This window comes from Panthera tigris, chromosome A1, assembly GCF_018350195.1.
Source record: "Panthera tigris isolate Pti1 chromosome A1, P.tigris_Pti1_mat1.1, whole genome shotgun sequence".
In the NCBI taxonomy this organism is placed as follows: domain Eukaryota; kingdom Metazoa; phylum Chordata; class Mammalia; order Carnivora; family Felidae; genus Panthera; species Panthera tigris.
The window spans coordinates 6,013,075-6,034,800 of NC_056660.1; the positions used below are offsets into that span (position 1 = coordinate 6,013,075).

General features: G+C 37.1%; 1 protein-coding gene across 5 annotated transcripts in view; it reads left to right on the forward strand.

Annotated features, from left to right (window-relative positions):
• Positions 1-21,726, forward strand: part of CDK8 (cyclin dependent kinase 8) — a 120,124-nt gene that overhangs the window by 15,910 nt on the left and 82,488 nt on the right. Inside the window, exon 1 of one of the 5 annotated variants that reach the window (XM_042986896.1) lies at positions 5,428-5,446. The exons of 3 other annotated variants lie outside the window; for them this stretch is intronic. The gene's annotated coding sequence lies outside the window, so the exon portion shown is untranslated. Of the gene's footprint in view, positions 1-5,427; positions 5,447-14,847; positions 15,138-21,726 lie in introns of those variants that run through there. One more of the 5 variants, XM_042986960.1, reaches the window with a different exon arrangement.

Below are 21,726 nucleotides of genomic sequence, written 5' to 3' on the forward strand. Positions count from 1 at the left end.
AAATGTAGGATTTTTTTCTTATACCTTCCATTCAGTTTTACTGATCTATGTTTGTTCATAAGCCAGTAGTACCACACTACATTGATTACTGTAGTTTTATACTCCGTTTCAAAATTGGGAAGTGTGAGAACTCCAATTTTGTTCTTCTTTTTCAAGATTTTATTTTTCATTTTTTAAATTGTGGTAAAATACACTGAATATAAAATTTACTATTGTAGCCATTTTTAAGTATACCATTGACTGATATTAAGTAAATTCTTATTGTTGTTCAGCCATCACCCACCATCTATCTCCAGAACTCTCTACATCTTGTGAAATAGAAACTCTGTATCTGGTCAATGATACTGTATCTGGTCCCCCTACTCCTCTCATCCAGCCTGTGGAAAACCCCATTCTACTTTTTGTGTCTACTGCTTTAAGTATTTCATGTAAGTAGAATCATACAATATTTATCTTTTTGTAACTGGCTTATTTCACTTAGCAGAGTGTCCTGAAAATTTGTCTATGTTTTAGCATATATCAGAACTTTCTTCCTTTTTAAGGCTAAGTAACATTTCATTGTATATACCACAATTTGCTTATCCATTCATCCATTGATGGACACTTGGGTAGCTTCCACATTTTAGCCACTGTGAATAATGCTATTGTGAACATGGGTGTGCAAATATCTCAGGACCCAGCTTTCAGTTCTCTTTGATGTATCCCCAGAAGTGGGATTGCTGGATCATATGGGAATTCTGTTCTTAATTTTTTTGAGGAATTGCCATCCTGTTTTCCACAGTGGCTGTATCATTTTGCATTTCCGCCAACGGTGTGTAGGGGTTCCAGTTTCTCCACATCCTTGCCAGTGTTTATTATTTTCTGGTTTTTGTTTGTTTTTATAGTAGCCATTCTGATGGGTATTAGCTGGGATCTCACAGTTTTATTTGCATTTCCCTGATGATTAGTGATGTTGAGCATCTTTTCATGTGTTTATTGGCCATTGGTAAGGTCTCTGGAGAAATGTCTATTCAGGTCTTTTGCTCATTTTTGAATTGGTGGTTTATTTTTTGTTGTTGAATTTTAGGAGTTCTCTCTATATTCTGGATATTAATTCCTTATAACATATATGATTTGCAAATATTTTCTCCCATTCTGCAGGTTGCCTTTTTACTCTGCATATTGTCTTTTGATACACAAATTAAAAAAAAATTATAAAGTCCAGTTTGTTTTGTTTTGTTTTGTTTTCTGTGCCTTTGATGTTATATCCAAGAAATCATTGCTAAATCCAATGTTTTGAAGCCTTCACCCTGTTTTTTTGTTTTTGTTTTTGTTTTTTTTTTTTACTAAGACTTGTCTAGTTTTAGGTCTTACATTGAGGTCATGGATCTATTTTGAGTTAAGTTTTGTATATGGTATTAGGTAATGGTATAGCTTCATTCTTTTGCATGTGGATATCCACTTTTCAAATACTTGTTGAAAAGATGTCTTTTCCTCCATTGACTGGCCCAAGCACCTTTATCAAGAATCGTTTGACCATATATGCAAGCATTTATTTCTAGACTCTATTCTTTTGGTCTGTATGGTATATGTCTGTCCTTTTGTCATTACCAGAGTGTTTTGATTACTGTAGCTTTGTAGTAAGTGAAATCAGGGGTGTGAGTTCTCTCTAGCCTTATTCTTGTTTTTCAAGATTGTTTAGAATAATCTGTGGTTCATAAAGATTAAACTCTGATTGCATTTGCTACTATCTTTTACTTTTCTAATAGATTGGGATACCTTAGACATATGGCTCTAGGTTGCAAAGTTTTCTGGGTAACTGGTTCACTTTTTATTCATCAAACGTTTATTTTAATCACTGTGGATGAAAATCATCCTAAAATGTAGTATACAATTTATATGTATGCATGTATTGGTTTCTGTACTAAACAGTTGTGTTTTCAGAGTTCATCTGCCTCTTCCCTGTCAGTTGTCAGTTAAAGATGCAACTTAATGCTTTTCAAATTATGGGAGTAATGGAGTATCAGTTGTAGAACTTACAGTGCAAATAAATTATAAGAAGAAAATAAAATTCACCTTACTTTGGCCACCCAGACATTTTTCTAGTCATGTTTCTTAAAAGTCAGATCATATTGTGCCTATTGTTTTTAAACCTGCTTCATTCCCTCAACAATAAATTATGTATATTCCATGTTACTTACCATCTTTCTGTTAAGTTTTTAATGTGTATTTATTATATTGTGTGGTGGTGTCTTATATATATTTATTTTTACATTCAAGTATCTTTTGCAGTTAAAATTTTGTTGCTACATCTTTGTAGACATCCATGATTTTATCTGTAGGAAACATTTCTAGAAGTGGCTTTATTGAATCAGGTTTTTGATATATAAGGCCAGATTTTCTCCAAGAAAGTTGAACTTATTTGTAATCTCATTCATAATGAACAGGAGTAATGTTTGCCACTTTCTTGATCATTATCTCTATTATATAATTTTAAGAATAATTTTCTTTTAATCTTTGCAAATTTGATAGGAAACCTATGGAATCATGGTTTTACGTCTATTTGTTTCATTCATATTTAAATTTATAGTTTCTTATTTGTTCATTATTTAATTTCTTTTGTGAATTGCCCATATTTTGCCTGTTTTCCTATCATTTTCTTTAAATTTTTTTTTTAAAGTGCCTTGTTTATTGGGATATCAACTCTTTTTTTCATATTGTAAGTATTTCTAATTTTTCATTTGTCAATTTTTACACTTAGGAAATATTAATGTGTAATAAAATCTCATTGTCTTACTGCCTCTGACTTTTCTCTATTATATACATTTTTTCTTACATTTTCTTTTTTTTACAATTTTTTTTTTTAACGTTTATTCATTTTTGAGACAGAGAGAGACAGAGCATGAATGGGGGAGGGTCAGAGAGAGGGAGACACAGAATCTGAAACAGGCTCCAGGCCCTGAGCTGTCAGCACAGAGCCCAACGTGGGGCTCGAACTCACGGACCGTGAGATCATGACCTGAGCCGAAGTCGGCCGCCCAACCGACTGAGCCACCCAGGCGCCCCTCTTACATTTTCTTCTAGCGTTTTTATGGGTTAAGAAAGTTTTTGCAGTTAAATTTTATTTGATCAAATGTATTTGTCAGAGCAATGTTATACAGGATTCTAACTGTAGTTTTTGTAGTCCTTTTAGTACTGTTGAATAATTCTTTCACAGTATATTTGAAATGCCACCTTTATCACTACCTTGAGTTTGCATATACACTTGTGTTTCTTTCTGGACTTTCTCTGCTAGCCCATCGATCTGTCTATTCTTGTGTTATTCCCCTATTGTTTTAAGTCATAGACTATAATAACTGGTGAGGTGCCCTTTCATTACTTTTCTTTAAAAAAAATTTAGTTTTTTTGCCCATTTATTCTAAGTAAACTTTAAGAGCAACAATTCAAGTTCTAAAAAATATTTTTTGACGTGGATTTAAGTTGTGTTTAATGTGTTAATTACTGTTTATATTCAGCAGCGTGGTTATGTTTTTATTTGTTCAAATTTTATCTTATGAATCTTGATAAAGCCTTGCAGTTTCATTCATATAGATCCTACATATTGTTTATTACTAGGTACTTTATTTGTTTTAGTAGTCTTATGTGTAGTTTTGTGTGTCATTTGATCTCATGCAATTATTTGTGACATACTTATACTAACAATGACTTGTTAACTATTTGTTATGGAATTTTAAAAACATACCCAAAGTAAAGATAGTTCAGTGAATCCCCATTAACCTACCATGGTGGCCAAATAGCCATAAACTTTCTGTTCCTGTGTAATTAAAAATTTTTAATGAATTTGTGACTCTTTCCTATTATGTTTTTAGTTTTATTATTAATCTCTTTCTAGTTCTTCAATGTTAGGAAATCTAAAGTAACCAGCATTGGCTGGGGGTGGAATATTTTTGCTTTACTTTTGATTTTAAATGGTAATGTTCCTAGTTTTTTTCTGTTAGGTAAGACCTCTTAGTAATTTTTATTTTCATAACATTGTTAGATATGAGACTGACATCTTACATGCAATATACTAGCTTTATGAGCTTGGGCAATTCATTTAATCTGAGCACTTTAGATTTCTCATCTGTAAAATGATTTCATCTCACAGAAATCTTTTGTATAACATGGTAAGATAAAGCATGTAAACAAAGTTTTCAAGCTCTTGTAAGGCCATCTAAGTTTTGTGTACTTTAATATATTTATTAATCTTGCTTTGTTCAGTTATTCGTGATTCCCTATTTCTCCAGTGCCCAATTAATGCTAATTCACATCTGTCAAGAAGAATTTGAGATGTTTATTAGTAGATGATTTTCCTAAGTATGTTTTGTTTTCAGATAATAACCTATAGTGCTTCTGCTATAACGTCATGGTTGTGTTCCTGAGAAATGTTTTATGATGAAAAATCCCTTAAAGAAACAGCTGTTTCATTGGGAGAGGGGATTACAGGGTTTCTGCTGACTTGCTATGATATATGTATTTTTATAAGCGTAACCTGAAAGTACTGTATCTATTGACAAGTTAACAGAAACAAATCATGCTTACTCCTTTACCATTTAGTCTACTCAGAAGATTCTTAGACATCCCTATCACCTTTGTCCTTGACCATGCATTCTTTTGTTTATTACGGGCAGTGGTAAACAAAAGAAAAAACAATGCTTGGGTAAACAGAACAATTCTATTCCAGAAGAACCCCAGACACTCAAACAGTGCATCTGTCTATGTGTGCATCTATCTATTGTTTGGATGCAACTATTATTTTTCCTACTTACTCTATGCTGATTCCATTTTGCGTTGTAATAACAGTGCCTTCACATACTGATTCTTTTCCCCTAATTGGTGAGGTTATAATTACATTATGTTATAAAAAAACTCATGCTATAAGAGACTTGCCTGTGTTTGCTAGTATAGAGCAAATAACAAGTACTGTAAATACTTGTTGATTGCAAATGGCCAGATGACCCTTTTCATATATTGAAACACACTGTTGTTGCTCTGGCTCAGTGCAGGTGTTCAAGCTTGGCTCAGTAAACTATGCATTTTGAATAGGATCTGGTTGTATAAATATGTTTGTTCTTGTTATAAGCATTTGAATGGGTTCCAGAAAGTTGTAGGGGGAGAGTATCTCTAGAAAACACATATTGCAGGGGTGGGAGTTGGGCAAAGGAAGCAGGTATTCACTGTTATCACTTAGACCACGTATTAAAAACAAAGTAGAAAATGTAATTCTACTATTGTACAAAATTGTAGTACCTTTTTACTTTTGACAAGTGTTGTCATTTTGTAGGAAGATAACTAGAACAGGTTTGGAGAAAGGCAAGTAAAATTATTGGGAGAAGGGTGTTATAATATATAAACTAAAAGGGTTTGGGTCTTTCAGGTTGGAAATTAAAGGGGTGGATTTGAAGTTTAGAAAACTGTGACTATACAGGTAAGTTGAATATGAATTTCTTTTTTTTTTTTTTTTTTGTTTATTTATCTTGAGAGGGGGTGGGAAGGGAGAGAGACTGAGAATCCCAAGCAGGCTTCATGCTGTCAGCGCAGAGTCCGATGCAGGGCTTGATCCCAGGACCCTGGGATCATGACCTGAGCTAAAATTAAAAGTTGGACACTTAACCAACTGAGCCACCCAGGCAATCCTGAATATAAACTTGTTTCTAAATCTTAGGCTTATGAGCTGTTTTCGTTTCCCAATCTTGAAGTAGGACAGTTGGGTAGAAGCTCTATAATAGTTTATTTTGTTGCTGAAAACATAATTTCTAGAAAAGTTTAGGTATATTCATGAATGATAGATCCACAATTAGTTACTAAATGGAACTTGAGGTTTTATCCTCTGTCTTCTGATAGTTAAATCAAGGGGTATAAGCATACCTTCCCATATGGGTACTATTTTAAATCTAGAAGACTAACAGAACTTCTTTGGGACCCAAGATGTGGAACTATGACTATGTCTGAAACTAAAGATGCACTTTGGCACTTTAACATGAGCAATTTTTTAACAGACCAAGTTGTCTAAGCATGAGACAATTTTCCCTCCCTCCCTTTCTTTTGTTTTGTTTTCTTCCTTCCTTCCTACCTTCCTTCCTTCCTTCCTACCTTCCTACCTTCCTACCTTCCTACCTTCCTACCTTCCTACCTTCCTTCCTGTCCAGAGAGCATGCAGAGAGCATGCGAGCTTGGGAGAGGGATGGAGGGAGAGAGAGAACCTCAAGCAGCCTCCATGCACAGTGTCGAACCCAGTGCAGGGCTCAATCTCACAACTGTGAGTTCATGACCTGAGCCAAAATCAAGGTTGGATGCTTAAGAACTGTGCCTCCCAGTTGCCCCAGAGAATTCTTTCTTTATACACATGGTCTTGGCATATCCTAAATGACAAATTGATGGAGTTGTGAAGGAAACTCAAGTATTGGGTGGATGTTTGGACTAGATAACTTGTATGATCCTACCAGCTCTGAGATTTTATATGAGGATCCATTATCAGTTAGAGAACTTTGGACCAATGGGCTAGATCTAGAAAAAGTATAGTAAGTTATGATGAAACCTGGAGATGGTTGGTTTGCCTTTCAAAGTTGATGAGCAACACACTTACATTTTTTGAACAGTTCTTTAAAATTTTTTAAACTAATGAAATGGGCACAGAAAGAAGTATAAACAGTATACATAATACATAGAAGAGCATGAACTGGAAAGTAACAGTGCTCCATTCCTCCAACCACCCTATTTCCTTCTCCGCCTAGTGGTGAGGGAAAGGGAGGGTCAAGAATTATTCTGAGGTTTCTGGCTTGAATAACAGAGTTGGTGACAGTGCCATTAATGGAGAGATGGAAAAACAGGAAGCTGTGTGGGACAGTCTTATTGAATTGTCTTACAGTGTTTGTCTTATTTAATTATTTAGGTCTCAAATTCTGTTTGCCTTCTAGTGACATCTTCAAAGATGTCAAATCATTTCAAAAGGAATAGGAGTAGACATGAAGAGGTTTTTACTGGACAAATTTGGGGCAATTTGAACATCAAAAAGAATAATAGATTATAATATGTCAAATAAAGAATCCATGAATCCCTATTGACAGTAAAAAAGTTTGGAAGAGGGAGTTCTTTATAGAAGAATGCCATTTGATAAATGTAGAAGGAATGATAGAATCAGAAAAAAGCATTCTGAGACTCCCAGTATAATAATTGGTTCAGGCAAGAGTCATCTATGGATACTAAAGTCGTATGGTGAAAGTTTGTTGGGATATAGACTATGCCTTTCATCTCCAAGTATCACCTCATGAATAATTTTCTAATTGCAGAGAAGAAGATATACCTTTACATATGGAGAGTTCTGGCAGTCACCAGCTTAACAAAATGATCAATCTTAGCATCACAGACAGTGGGAGAGCCCATCATTATCTGATGTGATGCAATTAGAAAATTTTAACAGCGCTATTAATGTGGTATACTCTGAATGTTATATGAGCAAAGAGAAGGGTCATATAACCTGTAGTACGGAAAGACTCTATGATAAGGATTAAAGACTCTATGATAAATATTAAAAGCGCAGTTGGAATGTGAATGCTGAATACAATATATGCACTCTATATAAAACTTCTCTCCCAGGTCCCTATGAGATTTCTTGAAGGTTACTTTAAATCTACCCCTTTTTTGCTTTCCTTTAACTGATTAGTTAGCATTCATGTGAGTTGATATCTCATTGTATTGAGATATATGAACTAGGATATATTTATATTCATTCAAAATAATTGGCATTGTTTAGGTTTTAAAAGAAAATAATTGTTTTCTTTTTTTTCTTTGTGAGAATTTTTTATTTTTTAATATTTTATTTATTTTTTTCTTTAACTTTTTATTTCAATTCCAGTTAGTTAGCTTACAGTGTTGTTTTAGTTTCAGGTGTACAATATAGTGCTTCACCACATCCAGACATCACCCGGGGCTCATCACTACAAGTGTACTCCTTAATCTGCCACCCATTTAGCCCATCACTCTACCCACTTCCCCTCCAGTAACCCTCAGTTTGTTCTCTATAGTTAAGAGTGTTTCCTGGTTTGCCTGTTTCTTGGTTTGCCTCTCTGTCTCTGTCTCTGTCCCTCTCTCATATCAAATGTAATGTGTTTGTTGAAATTCTGGAAAATAAAAAAATCATATATAAAATGTTTAAATGAACACATATAGAAAGACAAACATAGGGGCACCTGGGTAGCTCAGTCAGTTAGCATCTGACTCTTGATTTCAGCTCGGGTCATGGTCTCTCAGTTGGTAGGTTCGAGCCCTGCGTTGGGCTCTGCACTGACAGTGTGGAGTCTGCTTTGGATTCTCTCTCTTCCTCTCTCTCTCTGCTCCTCCTCCTGCTCGCTCTCCCACACCCCTCAAAATAAATAAACATTTAAAAAAAGACAAACATAAATTCAGACTGGAAGTGAACAGCCAAGGTATTCTTTCTGAGTGGTAGATAAATGACTTGTTAACATTTCAAAATGTCTGGAGTGAAGCTGTATTATTTCCTATTTAGTCATGAGGATATAAAGTAATGTATTCAGCAGACTTAGTTTAGAACATTTAAGTTGTCATATAGTCTAATCTTAAGGTTTATAAGAGTATTCCTTGGACAAGATTTTATGTTTATTTTAATGCAAATTATAAATCACTGACTTTTTGGCAGAAATATTATTAGACAACTAAGTACACCATTGTCAGTTTTTGGTTTTGTTTTGTTTTTTAGTGGTATATCAGTGGCTTAATAAAGATGTTTATTTCTCTTTTTTTACTGAGCTGGTCAAGAGTTGAGCGAAGATAGAGTGGATTTTCCTGGAGTTTTCTAGAGACCCAGGTGCCTTCTTTCTTGTTACATCATTCTCTACTCTTGGGCCTTGGAACTCTAAGTATGATTCCCGGAAACAGCAGCAACATATGGGAGCTTGTTAAAAATGCAGAATCTCAGGCCCAGCCCAGACCTACTGAGTCAGAATCTCCATTTTAACAAGATTCCTAGGTGATTCGTGTACATACTAAGAACTTCTCTGTGGTTTATCTATATGCTCAGTGCTTGCTTCAGCAGCACGTGTGCTGTCTTTATCTATATGCTCAAAGATGGCTTATTACCCTGTCTTACTCCATCCTTGAGAAGGAGGAAAGAGGAAGTGGAGGGCATGCAGATTTGTTTTAAGGGCATGAACTGGAAGCTGCCCATATTACTTTTGCTCATATGTCAGTGGCCACGAGGTTGTCATGTAGCCACACCTATTAGTAGGTACAAGGGAAACAGGAAAATCTAGTATATTTAGTTAGGTGGATATGTGCTCAGCTATGCTTGGTGGGGCTCTGATAATAAAAGGAAGAAAATTATGGATATGGGAAGAAGCTAACAGTGATACTTTGGCTGGATATGGAATTCTAGGTTGGAAATTAAGAAAAACACACACACCAGAATGTTGAATATATTGTTATCTTCTAACTTCAGTGTTGTTGAATGCCATTCAGTGTTGTCCAATGCCATTCAGACTCTTGATCCCTGTATATAACTTCTTTTTATTTTTGAAAGCTTTTAAGATCTGCTTTTTAAACTTCTGTTTCTTTAACTTTTATGAGTATATACATTTCTGGGTCTTTTATGCTGAGAGTATAGAGATGTGGGAAGGGAGCTTTCAGTTAGCAAACACATCTTTCAGTTGTATAAAATGTTAACTATTTGATAATTTCTCTTTACATTTACTTTGTTCTCTTTTTTTGGATTTTGATTTTCAACTTTATCTTTCAGCCTTTCCAGTTAATTTTTTATTCTGCTTTCATATTTATTTCTGTCATCTGAACATTTTTATTTTGTTTTATTTTTTTATTTTTATTCAAAAAATTTTTTAAATGTTTATTTTTGAGAGAGAGAGAGCGAGAGAGCGTGCATGCAAGTGTGTGGGGGAGAGGCAGAGAGAGAGGGAGACAGAATCCAAAACAGGCTCCAGGCTCCAAGCTGTCAGCACAGAGCCCAACGTGGGGCTCAAACTCATGGACCATGAGATCATGACCTGAGCCAAAGTCAGAAGCTCAGCAGACTGAGCCACCCAGGCGCCCCTGTCATCTGAATATTTTTATATAAACTTGTTTATGTTTTATGGATACAATAGCTAATGTCTTTGTGATAGTATAGATGTTTTAATTTCTCTTCTCGTTGGTGCTTTGTCTTTGTTTCTTCCGAGCTATTTTGGTCTCTCCTTATTAGAGGCTTTCCTTAAGTGTGGTGATTCTCAGCAGCCAATTCATACTTAAGCATAAAGCAGTAAAACATTTGCCTGTAGAAGCAGATGCTTGCTTATGAAAAGATCAGGTAGGGAATAGGCCATTTTTTTACGGACCCCCTAGATTTCCGTATCAGTACAACTTTTCTCATGGGCTTCCCCAAAAGATGACCAAAATATCTTATTAATAAAGCAAAGCCTAGTTTACTGCTATAGTAAGGGAGTCTTCTGTCTTTATGGAATTTTAGTAGTGTCTCAGAAACAGGAAGGGTATTTATGAGGATGTTGGGGTCTGCTTTAATATAGATCTTTCACTGCAAAAGCCTGAATGGGATAAGGCAAAGATAATGGCACTAAGTAAGAGTTTCTGATCAAGTCTTTGATAAGCTTAGTTGGGTGACTTATTATCCTGGGAAGGGGATTTGTTTTTTGGATAAGTGTATCTTGGGGACCTGAAACAAACAAGGTTATTTATAACTTATTTTGCTGGGTAAGAGTTCCTGGATTAGTAAAGCTGTATTAAGTCAAATAGTAAAGCCATGTTAATGTAGACAGTGTGTGGTTTTAGGTGGCTTTGGTTCTCAGATCCCCTTCCCATGAATGTCTGGAAATATGATCAGTCCAGATCTTTATCACTCTATGAGGTGTTATGATGAAATAAACTGGGGGTGGGGGTGTGAAAGGGGAAGATGGTCACTTTAGTCTTTGTAAGAATCAGAGTTTCCTCTCCTCCTGTTACATGGTCATTTTGGGGTCATTTGGCTGGACTGTGGCTATGCAGCAACATTTAATACTCTGAAGGTCACGCCTAGGCACTGCAACACAAATTCTAAGAAAAGGATTATATCAGAGTCTGCAGTCTGCAGGAGCCAGGAGTGCCAAAATTAAGGCAAGAAATTAAGCCAAAATTAAACCACTTCATCCAAAAGAGCCCACTAAATCAGATGTGTGGTTATTGACAAAATTATCAAATTTATGATTATTTCCTTTGCTTTTCCAGTCTCTGTAATAATAGTAAAGATCCCAGAGAGGACTGAAGGGGCTAAAATGTTGTAAGCATGCCATTTATCCCAAGACAAACCAGTATTATATCTAAAGTAGCTTTTTTCAAAACTACTACCTACCTTGTTTTACAAGCCTCTGGGACAAAGAGTTCTTTGGTCTTGTTTGCATTGTCTCATTCTTTTGCTCTGAACCTTAGTACGTAGAATTCCCCATTACTTAATAGGCATCTTCTAAAGCTGGAAGTGAAAAAGCTTGATGTGAGGTAAGTAATTCGGAATCCCTTTGAATGATTAGAGAATTAGATTCTCAAATGGTTTCCAAGAGGGCAAGCTGATGGGCCAAAATGGGCTTTGGGTGAGATCCCTGAAGAGAGGCATCAGTTTACCAAGGTCACAAATCCTTGACATTGGTGACTGGTTGGTAAGTGGTAACCCATAGACTTTTATGCTATACATTCAGTATTAGTCTTTAGGAAACACCTGATGATCTGTGTTACCCCCATCAGAGTTGTTTCAGAGTACTGTAACATTTTGATGGCACTTAACAAGAGTGATCTATTACCAGGTAATGAAATTTGTAGTGTCAATATCATCAGGTAGCTCTAAAGTGGAGGAATTTGTAGGAATGCGAAGCTGGTGCAGCCACTCTGGAAAACAGTATGGAGGTGCCTCAAAAAAACTAAAAATAGAACTACCCTAGGACCCAGCAATTGCACTACTAGGTATCTATCCAGGGGATACAGGTGTGTTGTTTTGAAGGGACACATGCACCCCAATGTTTATAGCAGCACTATTGACAATAGCCAAAGTATGGAAAGAGCCCAGATGTCCATTGATGGATGAATGGATAAAGAAGATGTGGTTTATGTATACAATGGAATACTACTTGGCAATGAGAAAGAATGAAATCCTGCCATTGGCAGCAATTTGGATGGAACCGGAAGGTATTAGGCTAAGTGAAATTAGTCAGAGAAAGACGAATATCATGTGACTTCACTCATGTGAGGACTTTTAAGAGACAAAACAGATGAACATAAGGGAAGGCAAACAATAATATAAAAACAGGGAGGGGGACAAAGCATAAGAGACTCATAAATATGGAGAACAAACAGAGGGTTACTGGAGGGAGTGGGGGGAGGGGGAGGGGCTAAATGGGTAAGGGGCACTAAGGAATCTACTCCTGAAATCATTGTTGCACTCTATGCTAACTAATTTGGATGTAAATTAAAAAAATAAAATTAAGGGGCGCCTGGGTGGCGCAGTCGGTTAAGCGTCCGACTTCAGCCAGGTCACGATCTCGCGGTCCGTGAGTTCGAGCCCCGCGTCAGGCTCTGGGCTGATGGCTCGGAGCCTGGAGCCTGTTTCCGACTCTGTGTCTCCCTCTCTCTCTGCCCCTCCCCCGTTCATGCTCTGTCTCTCTCTGTCCCAAAAATAAATAAAAAACGTTGGAAAAAAAAAATTAAAAAAAAATAAAATAAAATAAAATTAATAAAAAAAATAAAGTGGAGGAACTTGGGGTTGAATTTAAGCAGACTGTCTTCACTGTGAGGTCTTCTTTTTCCAAGACCTGTTTCTGGGAAAGTTAAGTTACAGAAGCTAGCTCCCATGAAAGATCCCTGAATATGGTTTTGGTGGAGATAGGAACCTCCTATCCCGTGTACAGTAGGATAGATGGCCTGCTGTGGGACCGGCCATTTAAAAGGTTACTTAACAGTTGAGTCTAGGTACTCTTGCCCAGAACACCAGTTGATTCATTACAAGAAACTTGTACCAAGGGAAGCTGTGTGGGTACCAAAGGAAACTGTATAAACTGTATATAGTTGATGCTATAGACTGAATGCTTGTGTCCTCCCTAAATTTATACGTTAAAACCTAGTCCCAAATGCCTTCACATTTAGAAGTGGGTCCTTTGAAAGATGCTTAGGTTATGGGGGCAAGACCTCACGAATGGGATTAGTGCCCTCCTGAAAGAGACCCTAGAGAGCTCAGTCATCTCTTCTGCCATGTGAGGACACAGCTGGAAGATAGCTGTTTATGGGAGGCAGGCCCCCAGCAGACACTGAATCTGCCAGCACCTTGATCTTGGGCTTCCCAGCTTCCAGTACTGTGAGAAATAAATCTCTGTTGTTTATAAGCCACCTAGACTATGGTATTTTTGTTATAGCAACCGGAATTGACTAAGGTGGTCTGTTTGATTGTATGCCTTAGTCAAATCATGAGTCAGTTTTAGCCAGGTTTTGGGCTCATAAGAGGGAGTAACTATGGAAAAGCCAATTTTAAGAATAGGGTCCTTATGGGTAACATAGTTAAAAGTAACCTTAACAGCAAAAGAAGAAAAAAGACAACTAGGAAAATGAAGAGCAGAGTAATAGAGATTAGAGCATGACAGTCACTATTCTGTGGATCTTGGTGTAAAGGTCTTTAGCTGAAGCTCTCTCCTTCCAAAGACCTTTTGCTGCTAGAAGACTCATAAGAATCTTCAGTTCAAGTTCTCTGGGTGCAACTGTCTTGCAGCAATTCAACACTGACATAAGCCTTAAAAAAAAATTTTTTTTAATGTTTATTTATTTTTGAGAGACAGAGATAGAGCATGAGTGGGGGAGGAGCAGAGAGAGAGGGAGACACAGAATCCAAAGCAGGTTCCAGGCTCTGAGCTGTCAGCACAGAGCCTGACGTGGGGCTTGAAACCACGAACTGTGAGATCACGACCTGAGCCAAAGTCAGACACTTAACCGACTGTCATATTCAGGCGCCCTGCTGCTTGTACCTATTAATGTTAAGACTGGGTATATTGCATGAATCCCTGGCAGACAGTATTTGGCTATGTCTGCTTGCAATAGTGTAGGTCTAGTATCAGAGTTAACATTCTTAAACGTATGGGCTGGTGTGTAATAACTCATAATTGGGGAGTGGTCAAGCTCCAGAAGGAATTGATTTCATTGTCGTTAAAACCAGTGGCAGTATCTTAGGCTGTGGAAGTTGGAGAGACTCTAAGACTTTTGCTAATACTAGTTTCAGAACCTTTCTTGAAGATTGGACAGTGACATTTCTGAGTAAGTGGAAGGGCTTTAAAAACTCTTTAATAATAGTATCAGCAAATGGGTACCTCTCATCAGAGAGAAAGTTGGAATTTCTGAGGTTGGGAACACATAGTTGAGTAAGGTTTTTGCTACTCTTTGAGATACAGATTTCCAACAAGGAAGGGCTTCTGTCTACCCCAAGAATAAGCAAACGATGATCACAACATATTCAAAACCCTTGTATGAAAACCATTTGGGGGTGTTCAAAGAGACCTTGAGGTTTAGACTCTTGTCCATGCTTCACGTGTACTGCTGTTGTTTTTAATGTTTACTTATTTCTTTATTTTGGGAGAGAGGGAGGGAGAGAAAGTGCACAGGAGCAGAGGAGGGGCAGAGAGATAGAGGGAGAGAATCTCAAGCAGGCTCCATGCTGTCAGCGCAGAGCCCAATGCAGGGCTCATTCCCACAAACTATGAGATCGTGACCTGAGCCAGGATCTAGAGTGGGACACTTAACTGACTGAGACACCAAGGTGTCCCCACATTTCCTGTTTTAAGCAGGGATTATACTGGTGAGACATAAACTGTAACATGCTCAGCAATTTTACTAAAGTTTACCCACTTTCCTAAACTGTTAAGAGAACTGAGTTCTCTAACCAATTTGTCCTTAACATAGTATATAATTTTATGTAAAATTTTTCCCAGGTTTCATTTGTGGACCTCTGATGCCACAGAGGAACTGTCCTGAGAACACCAGAAGCTAACTTGGGTACTTACTCAGATTTCTCCCTAAAACCCTTCTTTTTCCAACTCTGGAGATAATTGCTGGCATCGTGCAAATGGACTTTTCGTATCATGAGGGCTAAAATCTTGGTAAGAGATACCTATCTACCATAGCAATCAGCCAGGGCACATTCTTTAATCTTTGTGTTACCTCTGTTTTAAATGCGCTTCTGTCTTTATAATAGTTACCTTTTTAGGAAACGTTAATGCTGAAGTCAAGAGCTCTCACGATTTCCGAGGCATTCCACAATTATGGACTACCTCAAAAGCAGATGTGCTCTGAACTTACGTGTATTAACCCTGTTAATGCCAATTAACCTGTTCACTACCTAGCAAACTCTGGTGAATTCATGGGGAATTCTGCCAGTTAGGTGTGTCTTGCCTCTAGCAAAGGAGTCACATTCTAGGGGTGAGTTTGAGATCTGTTGCAGCATATTCTGCCTACTATTTACTTGTTTTGTTCTTAAGATTGACCCATCAACAGTGAAGATTAAGTCTGAATTTTCTAGGGGAGTTTCTGTAAGTCTATTTAGGGCATGGTTTGCCAGTAGAGAGTAGTTTCTCCTTTTTTAGGGAGGAGAAAGTAGCAGAGATCAGCAAACTTTTCCTGTAAAGGGTCAGATAGTAAATGTTTTGGGCTTTGTGGGCCATATAACAGTCTCTGTTGTGTATTCTTTTTCTTTTCTTTTCTTTAATAATAATTTAACAGTATAAAAATCATTCTTAGCCGATAGGCCATGCTGTGGGCTGAATTTGGCTCGTGGGCCATAGTTTACTGACCCCTTGAGTATTACCATGAATGGAAATATGTGAAGGGTAAAGCAATAGGATTTTATAGGAGCTAAGCCTCCTTGCTGAGACATGTTCTGTCTTTGCAGTGAGCAACAAAGATTGTACAGTATGAAGGACCTTGGGGTTAGAAGAAGATCCTTAAATTAAGTGGACAAAAGCTTTACTGTGGCTATTTTTAGACCAACTGGGTAATCTTTTACCACGGGGTCAAGAGAAACTTTAGTAACCTCTTGATCTCTGATGATTCTCATCAAGTGAAGTCAGAACACTAAGGGCTTGTTCAGATCTCTCATGGATGAATAGATAGAAAATTTTATGATAACTAACTCAGAGTAGGAAGTGACTGAAGTGCTCTTTTTTATCTAACAAAAGATCTGTACGTGTTTAGGTTTCCAGGGAAGAGCTTTGGTTATTGAGGAGGTCTTGGTTAAATTGTCAAATAATCATACTGTCACGGAAAAGTGGGAACCCATTGCCTGCAGTGGTCAGTGATATCTAGGAATCTTTGTAATTGTCTCTTAGTTTCTTGGAAAGTTTTGAACAATTTATAATCTGTCAAGAATAAGGGATTTATCTCCTTTGGATAAATGATGTGCTAGTTAGTGTACTTTAATAAAGTCATAACTTCTCTTTGGAAATCTATGTCCTTTCTGAGATACAACAGAAAAAATGCAATCAGCCTTGGGGCTTACCTCATCTTTCAAACATGACAAAAGATCATCCACATATTAGACTAGGGTAGAAATCCAGGGAAATTTAAGATCCTTGAGGTACAGGTTGAGGACTTACTGCAAAATTGGAGGGTGCCCCAGTATATACCTAGGGCATAAATGTCCAGATGTACTGTTGATTTTCCCAAGACGAACAAGTATTGACTGTTTTGATCTAAAGAAACACTGCAGAAAGACACAGATCTGTAAGTGGCAGGGGGCAGTGAAGGTAAAATACTCTGTTGGTTTGGTTCTGTTTATAAATGAGGTAGGTGGGGGAGGTGAATATTCTGTTTCATATTTTTGAATCACGAAGATGGGAATATTACAAGGATTCGTGTGAAGTACAGTGAGTCCTTTCCCTGTAAGGTACTCAGTTGTTTTTAGCCCTTCTTTTAGCTGCTGCTTTAGGGAGTACTGTCCAAATGTGGGTACGTATTTGGATGGGTCAGTTTAGTCTCGATGGGTTCAGCCCCAATCAATCTGCCGATGTCAGTAAAATTTTTGTTTTTTGCAAGAGGCATACTTCCTAGGGATGTTCAAGTTGGGTTTGATTTAAATAAAGGGATGCCAGTAAATCCGTGTCCAAATTAGCTATGACCCGATGGAAAAGGAAGACCTCAAGGATTTTGAGGAAAGAACTATTAGGAGAGCACTTCATATGGTAATTCCTTTTGCACAGTAGGTCTTTCCCTATGAAATCACTCGGAGTGACATCAAAAAGGAGGAAAAAAATACTCCTTTGTCAGAGGTCTGCCAATGAGTTGAGAGTAGTGGTACGTGAGAATGTCTGAGGGTTACTGCAGATGCCGTCAGCAGAGTAGTTTGTCAGCTCCGAGGCAGAAGTTCTGTAACAGGGGTAGGGTTTAAGGTTTTTATAGCACCAGTATTAACACGGAGTTTGCAGGGTTGCCCTTTACTATTTAGAGAAATGTCTCCTCTTGAGTTTGAGGATAAAATAGCATATTCTCCATCACCTCACCTTACTTACTGACTTTTATTTTTTTTCCTTCCCTTTCTTAGCAGTGTGACAGAACTATTGTTTTTCCATTTCCTGTCTGATTATAGTATCTGCAAGTGTCTAGCAGGAGGCTCACTTTATTAACTTAGAAGTTCTACCCTCTTGGTATTCCTTAATGGTTATGCTAGATATTAAAACATGCATTTTGACTCATCAATGTATAATATTAATTGGCGCGTTTACTCTTTTTCCAAACAAAGAATATTACAATGTTTCAAATCCATTTACTCCTCCCGACCCTGTCTTAATTTGACCATGTTGTTGTATCTTTTAATTCTGTGTGTTTAATACCCTACAAGATACTATCATTATTGTATACAGTCAATATTCATTTAGAAGTACTATTATCTTTACCATTTCTCAATCTTTCCTGCATTATTGTACTTCCTTTTTGGATCATTTTCTTACTACCTGAAGAATACCCTTTTTGCTTATGCTACTGTGATTGATAATGCTTCTTGAATCTGTAATTTGCTGTCATTTGTTTCAGAAAATTCTCAGCCATTGTCTCTTTAAATAGTATTTGTGCCCCCTCCCCCTTATTCTCTCCCCTCTCCTGATGGGACTTAGTTATGTTAGCCCTTCTCATCTGTATTATCCATGTCTCTTATCCTCTCCTTCGTGGTTTTCATTTTATCATTCCAGTCTTTATTTTGAATATTTTCCTATGATACCTCTTCCAATTCATGAATAATCCCTTCTGCTGTGCTTACTGTGCCTTTAAATCCATCCATTGTGTTCTTAAATGCACTTATTTTTTCAGCTTTATGATTTGTTTTCTCCTCAGAAATCTGTAGTGTCCTATTCTTGGGCTTTGAGACTCTCAGAATTCTCCGTCTTTTGTTATCTTAAACATTGTTTGCACGGTTAGAGACTTCAGAGACCATCCGGAGCCTTATGAGTCTGTTTCTATGGTTTGCAGTTTCTGCTAGTTGTCTTGTCTCCTCATACGCCTGGTTACTTATTTTTTTACGAGTGTAGACATCGTACTTGAAATTGTTCTTTAGAAGAAACTTATACGTAGGAGATGGCGTCTTTCAACAATGTCCACTTTCATTAGTACCTGAAGGTACTAGCAATCTAGGACTACATTATTCTGTTTTCAGTCTTTGATATTGGAAGCTGAGTTGCAGTCCCCGTGAGTCAGTAAACTTCTTGTTCATACTCATTACTTTTAGAATACTGCTCTTTACGGTCTTAACCGATGTGCATGGGCATTTCCTTGTGTCCTTTTCTTCTTTCTCCTTGGCTTCAGCGATCCTTGGACTGAACATAAGTTCTGTCTCCTTAGCCCTGCAATGTTACCCAAAGCATCACTCAGCTCATCAGTAGCCTCGTTGTAGGACTAGCTTGTTAATTATTTACTTTTTATACCATGTAAGTAAGTTAATTTTATTTTATTACAGTTTTTCTTAGAGTCACATGGCATTTATATTCTCTTTTTTTGTTTAAATAATTGGAATCCTTTTTTTTTTTTTCTTTTCAAATGAAAGGTTATGTAGAAAAGTAAAAGGCAATGGGAATGCAAGCTGGTGCAGCCACTCTGGAAAACAGTATAGAGGTTCCTCAAAAAACTAAAAATAGAACTACCCCACGACCCAGCAGTTGCACTACTAGGCATTTATCCAAGGGATACAGGTGTGCTGTTTCGAAGGGACACGTGCACCCCCATGTTTATAGCAGCACTATCAACAATAGCCAGAGTATGGTAAGAGCCCAAATGTCCATTGATGGATGAATGAATAAAGAAGGTGTGGTGTATATATATATATATATATATATACACACACACACACACACACATACACAATGGAGTATTACTTGGCAATCAAAAAGAATGACATCTTGCCATTTGCAACTACGTGGATGGAACTGGAGGGTATTATGCTAAGTGAAATTAGAGAAAGACAAAAATCATATGACTTCACTCCTATGAGGACTTTAAGAGACAAAACAGATGAACATAAGGGAAGGGAAACAAAAATAATATGAAAACAGGGAGGGAGACAAAACAGAAGAGACTCCTAAATATAGAGAACAAACTGAAGGTTACTGGAGGGGTTGTGGGTGGGGGGATGGGCTAACTGGGTAAGGGGCATTAAGGAATCTACTCCTGAAATCATTGTTTCACTATATGCTAATTTGGATGTAAATTTAAAAAAATAAAAAATTAAATTAAAGAAAAGTAAAAGGCAATAAAAAGGTCTGGTTAGGTTGAAGCAGAGCCAACGCCTTGATTTTTCCATATTTTTCTCCCTTTACCTCCTACTGCTCCTGATCGATCTCTTTAAAATTTTAAGACCCTATGAAAGTTTGGAAAACTTACCTTACAAGGAAATTTCACATCAAAAGCTTTTAAACATATTTGAGGCATATAGGGAGATATAATAAAAAACATAATGAACTCCTTTGTCTACTTAAGGAACAAAACATTACAAAATTAAAGTTCCTTGTGTACTCTTCTGTGGGAGGGAGAATAAATCTCGCCTACCAAAGATAATCCTGTCCTTATCCCTGGAACATTTGGATATGTTAAGTTACATGGCAAAGGGAAATTAAAGTTTGAATTAAAGATTGAATTAAAGTTTCTAATCAGCTGACTGTAAAATAGGAAGATTATTCTGGATAATTTGGGTGGGCCCAGTGTAATCACGATAGTACTTAAAAGTGGAAGACGGAGGTACAAGTGTTAGGGGTGTGACAACAGAAGCAAGATCAGAGTGATGTGGTAATGAGAAGGACTTCACCTACATTTCTTGTCTGGAAGATAGAAGAGGTTTATGAGCAAAGAAGTGTGGTGGTTGCCTCTATAAACTGGAAAAGGCAAGGAAACTGATTCTCCCTTACAGCCTCCAGGAAAGAATACAGTCCTACTAGCACCTTGATTTTAGCCCACCAAGACCCATGTTGGACTTTCAGCCTATACATGTGTATGGTAATAAATTTGTATTGTTTTAAGCCAAGTTTATGTTAGTTTGTTACAGCAGCAGTAAGAGACTAATACACTCTCTCTGATCAAATTTATATCTCTCACCCTAGAGGTAACCAGCACATTGGTGTTACAATTCCTATGAATGCCTTTATTTTTTTTTTAAAGTTTATTTATTTTTGAGAGAGAAAGAGCGCAAGTATGGGGGGTGGGGTGGGTGGGGGCAGAGAGAGGGAGACACAGAATCCCAAGCAAGCTCTAGGCACAGCTGGGGCTGCAGGGCTCAAACTCACTAACCGTGAGATCATGACTTGAGCCAAAGTCAGATGCTTAACCAACTGAACCACCCAGGTGCCCCTCCCCTGAATGCCTTTATACTTTTATACTGTATATATGGCTTTTTAATACTGTATGTATATTTAAGTAGTGCTGTGCATATGTTTAAACTTCATACAAATGGTATTGATGGTACTTTTCATTCTGCAACTTTGTTGTAAACATTGTTTTTGAGATACACATGTTGAAACATGTAGGTATACCTTATTCTGTTACTGTAAATTCCATTATAACTTGTGAAAATTATATAGGTATTCTCTTAAGGTACATTTGGATTGTATGATAAGTAGTTTTGTTTTGTTTTTTTTTTTTAAGGGAATCAACATTTTAAAATGAGAAGAATTCACATTAAAATATTTATTTCTGGCTTGTCCTTAAAAAAATTAGGCTATTCATAAACAATTTTCTGGAGTTGTACTATCTATTATAATAGCCACTAGCCGCATGTGTCTTTTTAAATTTAATTATAGTGAGAGAAAATTTAGAGTTCCCTCTCGGTCATTCCACCTTATTTCAAATGCTCAATACTCACTCAAGGCTGATGGCTACTGCCTTGGACAGAACATAGGACATTTCCATCTCACAGACAGTGTTTGGCTATTGTTGGAGCCATAGATCCCTCTTGAGGGTGCATTTGCTGTTCAGTTCACCAAAGCTCTCATATCACATGCACTTTTTTGGCCCTTTCTCTGATAGAAGGTACTTGTTCAGGAACAAGTTTGCTGAGGTTTGAATCCTAGCCAGCTGTTTGACTTTCCCAACTTGCAGACCTTTTGGTATATCAGTTTTCTTATCCGTGAAATGGGGCTAAGTAGCTGTTGTTGGCATCACACATGCTAATAATAAGAAATATTTAGAAGAATACCTGGTGCGCTATAAGTGTGTAGAAGT